Below are 9321 nucleotides of genomic sequence, written 5' to 3' on the forward strand. Positions count from 1 at the left end.
CAGTGTGGCCATTTGAGGCAATGGAGGGGATGGAGGGGGAACATACGCCAGAAACAGATTTGATTAGATGCCACCAGGATTTGGAGGAGATAGAGTGGTTTGAAAGTTCAGACTTGAGCTTCGAAAGATGTTGTTTTCTGGCTCTCCTGAGGGTAGATACACACTTGTTCTGAGCTTTATGGAAAGAACTGAGATTACCCTCAGTTGAGTTTTCTTTCCATGAGGCAAAGGCAAGCTTTTTTCAGGACACCTGCCTCGCCACAAGCTTTGGTGAACCATGGGTGGGAGGAAGGGTAGGACAACTGAAGAGGAGAGGGGATAAATCTGTGCATGAGGGAGAGCAAGTTTCTTTGAAAGAATTCCCAGGATGAGTTGATGTTGGAGAAAGTAGCGATGGGAGACCAGAATCGAAGTTTGATGGCTGCTTGGAGACCCTGCCAGTCGGCTTGAGTGAAATGCCAGACTCGATGGCGCTGAGGTGGTTCTCTGATAAGTCAGAGAGATGTCCACTTTGACAAGCACATGGTCAGAAGAACCGATTGGTGCGGAGGAAGAAGAGCAGATATTTTCAGGGAAATATGTCAAAATCAGATCCAGAAGAGATTGAGTACCATTGGTTGAGATCCGGATCCAGCCAACTGGCATGATGACAATTGAAGTCACCACATATGAGGAAGAGAGAGTTTGGTTGACAAGATAGAAGTTGGTCCATGTTTTCGGATAGTGAGGTGTAAATGGAGTTATCACTGTTTGGAGGACTGTACAGTACACGTATAAACATGAGGTGGGAGTAGAGGGGAATCCGTAGCCAGAGATATTCCTGGGGGTGTGGGGGAGTGAGGGCAGTGCATGGAGAGTGAGGAACAGAGTATTTGATGACGACAGCAACTCCTCCACCAGTATGAGGCTCAGGTCTGTCATACCGATGGAGGGAGCAACCAGGGAGAGATACTTAGGAGTCAGAGACGTCTTGAGGGAGGAAAGTTTCTGTTTGGCAGATTATGTCTAGTTTGTCAGTGGCAACCTGTATGGAAAGATCTGTAAGGTTTGAGCAAAGGCCCTGGATATTTGAGGTCCACACTGTTAATGAAGAAGAAGAGGAGGAGGCTTTGGGTTCAGGGGGTGGGAGGGGAGGGTAGGAAAAGGGAGGAGCGGGGGGGAGGTAAGCAGAGTTATAGCTATGGGAGGGGGCTGGATGAGGATGAGAAAAGGCTCTGTGGTGCTGGGGAAGAGGGGGGCAAGAGAGGGGGCAGAAGGCAGTTGAGGAGGTGGAGTGATGAGATGGAGCTGAGATGGCAGGGAAGGAGGCAGCTTTGTGGATGTGAGTGGGGGGAAGCTTTGAGAAGGGTGGGTGAGGGGGTGAATGGCGGGCGAAGAGTGAGTGGGGAGAGTTGAGGGAGAAAGGTGAGGGGAGAGTTTTTGAGAAAGGTGAGAGGGAAGCTTGGAGGGAGAAGTGTGTGATGGTTGCTTTGAGAGGGAAGGGTGAGAGGGGTGAGTTGGCACTGAAGTTGGAGAAAAAAAGAATGGTTGATGAAAAGTGAACATTCATTGCAAACTGTTTTTTTTTATTTTTTGGTCGGAGATGCGATTAAACACACATCTTGAGGGATGCAATAAAGGAAAATTAAGAGAATGGAGAGAAGAAACGCTGTAACAGTTGGATTTTTTAAGGCAAGGTATGAATGAAAGGTCGAATTGAGAGCAGTCTGTTGAAATAGAAGAAGAGTAGTGAATTATGATACATTAATGAGTACCATACGTGTGAAAGAGGAAGATGAAACATTATAAGAGATTGTTTTTATTATTATTATTATAATTGTTATTGTTTGAGAGAGTTTTAATCAGACTAGGTAATGGAAAGGTTGTAGAAAAAAATCATGAGGTGAATGGTGAATTTGGATCGGTAAACGCAGGGGGGTGGAAACAGATCACGTGGTTACGGGAGAAGCACGTAGCTATGGGAGGTGTATACTCAAAAGTGAACTTATTTATTTAAAATAAGGATTGCGTAACATTTGGAAAAGGGAAGTTTGAAGTAAAATCGTGGAAGTGTATGGTGAATTTGGAACTGTAAACGTAGAGGGAAGCTGCTGGGTCGATGAAAAGTATCAGGAAGAGGGTGGAGAGAGACACGCGGTTACAGGAGATGTGTCGATAGAAAGGATACAAGGAAGATTATTATTTTTTGATGTATTTTTGAAGAACAGGTAAGATTCGGGAATGGAAGGTTGTGGGAAGAAATCGTGAAGGTAATAGAGAGAGTGGGTCAGCTCAAGTAGAATAAAGGTGTGCCTGCAGGATGGAGAAGGAGGAGGAGGATCGGGACTCATGGGTATGCAGGGAGAAAGGTAGTTTTATTTTGTTTGTTTGTTTGGGATTTAAGACAAGAAACAGAGTGTTTAAATTGGGAGGGATGGGGGACGTTGGGAAAATAGGTATTGAAGGTCATAGGGAGAGAATACAAATAAACGATCGTACACCAAGTGGGGAAGGATGGGTCGGCCTCAAGTGACCCGGTAAGACAAGGTCGACGAAAACTCACAAAATAGCACGATTTTTAAAACGAAACCGAACTTGGAACACACAGTAACATGAAGGTGAGAAAATAAACAGTTAAAACGGGACAGATGACGTCCGAAACTTAGCTTTGACAAAGTCCGCAGAGAGCCCTGAGAGACCCTGCCGAAGCTCCAAACCCAGAACCGGAAGTGATCTCGATCTTCACCAAAATAAAATCTTTTCATTTCATCTTTGTTGCCCACTCAACCTGTCCAGCAAATTTCATTGCAATCCATCCACAACTTTTTTTTAGATATCCTGCTCACAGACAAACAGACAGGGGTGAAAACATAACCTCCATCCACCTTCGGTGGTGGAGGTAATAAACGAAATTGGGTTGGCCTCTAGCATTCTCATCTAAACCCAGCAATGGATGCTGGGAACGCAGCTTCAAATCACATTACTGGATGTATTTGCCCACTGTCTATTAATGTCCTCGTCCATCATCTGATTTATGTACTAGCTATTCCTTGAGCATTATATTAATGTTAAATAAATATTTCAGTTGGTGCTTAAGCAAAAAGGCAATGATGTCACTATCTCCACCACATGTGCAGAACTTTGTTTAATCTTTACCAACAACTGAAGTTTTAAGCACATAAGAACTACAGTTTTATTTTAAACATCACTGACTTGAATGCAATCGTCTATGACTGTCCTGAAGTGTCACCTGCCATCTCCTTTAAAGAACGACCCCAAGTTTGCCCCTACCAATCATGCACTACTTAATATAGCCTATACGTGGTGAGCCAGCCCACCAAATGACATCATAACCTAACATTTTTATAGCTGTAAACCCTCATTCACTCTTCACCAAATGCACACACGTTAAAATAATCCTACGCAGTATGTATTTTTACACTCAAGCCCACCTGTTGTATGCGTCGTCATGATGCTCCTCTGTTGCAGGCGAGCACTCGGAGAATGGGGCATGCTCATGCATCATGTCTGCTCCAGGGATGAGAGTTGGCTGGAGAGCATCGATGCTTTTCTAGAATGCTACTTTTACTGATCCCTGCTGATCTGTCAAACATGCAGATTGCTCTTTATGGTTTGTTATTATTCTGAGTAATCTATATTTCCACTTGCAATGTCACGTATAACTTACTCAGTGGAATGAAACAGCATAGCCAATCAGTCAAGTCTTGCAACTGATATGCACAATAATTTGTTGTGATATATGTGTGATTTTGGTGTACAATTCAGGAAAGGGGGGTTGAATCTCATGTAGGAATATTTTTTTTGGATACAAAGTCAAGGCTCGTGGAAGACCTAGAACACAGAATGGATCAGGATGCAACTGAACAAAAGGAACAGTAGAAAGAGAGTGAGGACAACAACAGCAGGGTTGAAGGAGAAAATAGAGGAATAACTTAAGGTCCCGGTTTTCGACACCAGGCCCCGGTTGCTCAAAACAGATAATTTAACCACTGGATAAGAGCTATCCTGTGGTTCAAATTCTTCTCAGATGTTTAACTAATTGATGGATAAACCATGGTTGTAGTTTATGCATTACACTGTCATCTGCTGGCTAAACAATCATGGTGGCAGAAGACAGTCAAACAAGAAAGACAGTCAAACTTTAGGCCAAACCAAAGGGGATATGCTGTGTCGGAAGACAAGAGTATATAAATGTCAAGGTCATCCATCAGGAGTAAATTTTCCAACACCGTACCAAATGATGAGAAGAGAAAGGCGTGGTTAGTGATTGTAACCACACCTTCCATGCCTTTTTAACAACACCTTTTGAATTTTGACAGACCCACTTATGCTTTAGTAACTATGGATAAGATGTTATCCAGACCAGTGAGATTCGGATCAAGTTATACCAAATTACACAAATTTATCCAGCAGATAAAGTTATCCAGGCTTTGAGCAGCGGAAATTATCCAGTGAATAAATAGGTAATTTATCCAGAGGACAGTGCTTATCCCAGATCGAGCATCTGGGGGCTGGAGGGGAGAATGAGGTGGAAGAGAATGTGGAAGTTCATTCAACAGGCAGGGCAAAATAGGAACTAATGAGTGGAGGCGAGCAGTTATTCTGGAATTTGAGAGTTTCACAAGAAGGGGGTTGCTAGTGCACCACGTGCAAGTCGCAGAAACCTGAGGGGGACAAAGTATGGAAAGAGTAGAAGGACAGAAAGGAGAAAAAGGAAGCGGTAGAAGACTGAGAGACCACCGACCTCCCTGTCTGTGATGGCAAAGTGATAGGATCATAGACTCAGCTTTGTCACAGTAGATTCATATGATCTTGAAGGCTTTGGTTTCCATGGTGTCTAGCTGAGCAAGGTGTGAATCAGGGGCACCAGCCCAGTGTGGAGAGCAGTACTCCATGAATCTGCAGATGAAGGCCTTGTAGGTGGATAGGAGTTCAGGTGTGCTCAGGAAAGACTACGACAGAGGATGCCCAGCTTTGGAGGGTATCTTTGAAATGGGGTTTGTCCAAGAAAGATCATAGTTGACAGTGAGACCTAAGACGATTGAGTGACTGGCGTTCTTCAAGAGGATTGTTAAGAAAGATGGGAAGGTTTGCCTGAGAGTCCTTAGAGATATATATATATATATATATATATGTATATATATATGTATATATATATGTATATGTGTATATATTTGACAGGTGTTTGAACAACCTGTGATTTTATGAAGGACTGAAGAGAGGGAAGAGTCTGCTGCTGCCTGCCGATCTGAAGGATGAGGGATGTCTAGTATTCAACATCAAGTGTTATGCACTGCTTTAAAAGAAAACCACCACATCATACTTATTTCAAATATTAATGGGATAAATTATTCTATATTCGAAAAGAGGAGATAAAAGTGATCTTGCATTTTAACTTTAATCACTGTGATTTTAATTGCAAACCTCGACTGAAATGTCGCAAAAAATGGAGTAACCTTCACATATGACTCTGGATTCCCAGAGACAAATTTGAAAATGTCGTTTTATAAGACAAATGAACAAGTAAAAAAAGACAAAAAATGTCATAGCCCCTGTTGTTTTAGTAATTTTGCTGTCCAGAGTTAAAAGGCTAGCCCATATTTATGTACAACTTTGGCTGGCAGTCTACCAGTCGGCCATCTTTGATCAGATCACAAAATACAGTGAGGTACACGTGTATGCCATCATGTACTGTGCTTGTGCCAAGTTTGAACAAAATCGGACCATGCATGTCGGAGAAATGGTTGGGAACACGTTTAAGTAACAAAATGACCGCCAGTCGGCCATTTTGGATCTGATTTTAAAAAAAGAATGATGTGCATATGTAAGCCATCATTCCTTAACTGTGTGCCAAGTTTGAACAACATCGGTAAATGCTTGTCCGAGAAATGGTTGAAGACGTGCTTAACACCGGGTTTTTGTTGTTTTTTTACAACTGAAATGGCTGCCAGTCGGCCACCTTTGATTGCATCACAAAGGAAAATGATCTGCATATGTACACCATCATGTGTTGTCTTTGTGCCAACTACGAATAAAATCTGTCCATACATGTCTGAGATATCGGTGCAGACGCATGCACACACTGACAAAAATCGAGACCAAATCCGTAAGCCCCCATTTCGGACTATGTCAAATGGGGGCTCATAAAAAAGTACATTTTCATGTTACGTTTTTGTCGAGGAAACCGAGTTATTTGTTGGCGTACATGAACATACGACCATTTTCTAAACCCATTGCAATCACCTGCACACTATGATGTCATTTTAAAAAATTGTAAATATCACATTATGAAACCCTAACCCTCACGCCAACCCTAACATAACAAAATATGTTTCCATCCATGTTATTGAATTTCATTTGTTATTAATTCAAAAACTTTATGAACCTTTTTATAAACCCGAATGTGAACACAAATAAAAGTTTCCATCCATGTTATTGAATTTCAATCGTTATTTAATTTAAAATTTTTTATAAACCATTTTATAAACTCTAACACAAACAAAAATAAAACTTTCCATCCATGTCATTGAATTTCAATTGTTGCTTAATTTAAAACCCTAACCCAAACAAAAATAAATGTTTCCATCCATGCCATTGAATTTAAATTGTTATTTAACCCTCATCCTACCAACATATTTTACTACCTAATCTCACCAACTGGGATCTTTTCTGAATCCATACTCCAACTCAAAAACCACTCAATTTCACTAAATCTGCCAAAGTTTCACATCAATGACTAAACATCTTGTTTTCTTGATAAAGTCAACAAACACAAGAAAAATAAAAATAAATTTAAATCTAAAATTAACCTTCTAAATGGGGACTTTTATGACCAACAACTCAGAATCACAAAATTTCATTCAATCTGCTGAGGTTTCACATCAATGAGGAAACATAATTATCATGAATGGATGATGTTTTAGTGATAAAGTAAACAAACATAAACATAAAAAACAAACATTTGGAGGACTTGCTTGATACAAATACTATGTGAAGTAATCATATATGCAGAAAATTGAATGAAAGTAACTGGGGTCTTTTTGGACCCCAGAAAGGATTTGCTTGCAACTGTAGTTTGTTTGAATAATATTCCCAGGGATGGCTTTTAGCTCACCTGTGAAGTCATTCCACGGAGCCTATGGGATGGCACATCGTCCGTCGTTCGTCCTTTCGTCCGACCACAAATACTTGCAACCTCTTGTCAGAAACTACACATACAATTTCAATGAAATTTGACCACAACCTTCATCACTTGTGATGCCATTAAAAATAAACGGGATCTGAAGGGGTCTACAGAGTGAGTTTATGGGGAGTGGGGAAGGGGGGTGGGTTCCCCCCCCCCAAAGAGATATTTGCTTTCTTCTCAAATGATGCACACAATTCTGATGAAACTTCACCCCAAACTTCATCACCAATGACGTACCAAAGTTTGTTCATGACATCAGAAAAATCGGGATCAAAGGGGATTTAAGGGGGGTTGCCCCCCAAAATATGTATTTGCTTTCTTTTACAAAACTACACATACAATTCTGATGAAACCTGACCACCATCTACACCACCCGTGATGTACCAAAGCTTGTTCATGACCTGAAAAAAATTGGGTTTTATGAGGTTCTATAGGGGGGTTTCCCCACAAAATATGTATTTCCTTTCTTTTCTGAAACCACTTACATAATTTAGATGAAACTTGACCACAACCTTTATCACCCGTGATGTACCAAGGTTTGTTCATGGCATTAAAAAAACACAAACTCCAGAGGTATTTACTTTCTTCTCAGTTATATATTTTGTGGGTCATCCATGCTTACCAGTGGTTGCCTGATTATCTTATCCAGCCCCTACCAGGTGTATTGGGTATTGCCCAATACCCAATTATTATCGCACCCAGGGGTATTGCCCCCACGTTGAATATATATGTGAGGTTCTTTGTCATCATTTGTCATCATTAATCCAAAATCACGAGTATTAACACCCGAATCAGCAATGCCTTCTTCTCTGGTTTTTGTTGTTGTTGTTGTTGTTGCATACATTGTCGAGGCTAGTATGAGAGCTAACACACAGGAACGCACAACAAGGGCAGCAAGAGACAAGGGGGGGGGAGGACAAAACAGTGGGGAAGAGAGACATGAGGAGATCTGTGGAAGGGAAAGGGATGGGGCAGGGTACACAAAGTAAACACAATGGACACCACGGGGACTTTCAGGTCCTTACACGGAGACTTTCAGGAAGGAAAGCAGGGAATTTTAAGGAGGTGTGTTTGGGGTGGATTAACGGGGGTACAAAAGATCGTGGTTTTGGATGGGGGAAGAGAAAAGGTGGTGGTGAATCGCTGTTTTGAAGACTGGAGGGAAGAGTGGGATTGAAGAGAGTGAGGGAGTTTGTTCCAAAGGTGGGAAAAAAGAAGAATGAAAGAGTGAAGGTGAGCAGTGATTCGTGATTTTGGTAATTTTAACAGAAGGGGGTTGTTGGTGGACCTTGAGTGCCCTGCAGAAATTTGGGGGAGGGACGACATATCACAGACAGAGCAGGGTGGGGGGGGGACTGGAGAGTAGATGGTAGAAGACAGAAAGACCACCGTCCTGTCTGCAGTGAGAGAGTGAGAGGCCCAAAGTCTCAGCCTCACCATGGGAGATGCCAATAATCCTAAATGCCTTCGTTTCCACAGCGTGAAGCCGAGAAAGGTGAGAGGCGGGAGTACCAGCCCAGAGGAGAGAGCAGTACTCCATGAAGCTGTAGACGAAAGCTTTGTATGTGGTCAGGAGCTGAGAATGGCTGAGGAAGGACTTTGCATGACAGAGGATGCCCAGTCGGTGACTGGCTTTGGAGGTCAGTTTGGAAATGTGACTTTCCCGGGAAAGATCATGGCAGATAGCGAGACCCAGAAGCTTGAATGAAAGGACTTAGAATTCAAAAGGATTCATGAGAGAGTAGATGGGTGGGGGGGGGGGTCCTTTCTATGATGGTTCCAGAATGTTCCAGAAGGTTCCAGAAGGTCACATGAACACATGATGGTTCCAGAAGGTCCTTTCAGAGAGACATAGTGAAACTTTTGGAGAGACATAGTGAGAGTGTGAGATGTGTCAGGATTGAAAAACATGTTCCACGTGTTGGAACAGTTTCTGATTTTATCCAGATCTGCAGAGAATGAAGAGGCTGCTGCTTGTCGATCTGAGCAATGACAGTTGTATGGCAGAGGGTGGAGTCATCAGAAAACAGATAAAGAGGATTTTTCAGAGTCGAAGCGATCTTTGATGAAAACCAGAAAAAGAACAGGGTCCAGAACACTGCCTTGAGGAACTCCAGCCTGGACAGGAATATTTG

General features: G+C 42.2%; 1 long non-coding RNA gene across 2 annotated transcripts in view; it reads left to right on the forward strand.

The window, feature by feature from the left end:
• LOC147029738 (uncharacterized) overlaps positions 1–6060 on the forward strand; it is a 77313-nt gene extending 71253 nt beyond the window's left edge. For both annotated transcript variants that reach the window (XR_015056065.1, XR_015056063.1), the window contains exon 4: positions 3469–6060. This is a non-coding gene — a long non-coding RNA (uncharacterized LOC147029738). The remainder of the gene's footprint in view (positions 1–3468) is intronic.
• The last annotated feature ends 3261 nt before the right edge of the window (positions 6061–9321 follow it).

The sequence above is a fragment of the Eptatretus burgeri genome, chromosome 3 (assembly GCF_056783735.1).
Source record: "Eptatretus burgeri isolate ZD-2024b chromosome 3, Ebu_testis_v1, whole genome shotgun sequence".
NCBI classification, from domain to species: Eukaryota; Metazoa; Chordata; class Myxini; order Myxiniformes; family Myxinidae; genus Eptatretus; species Eptatretus burgeri.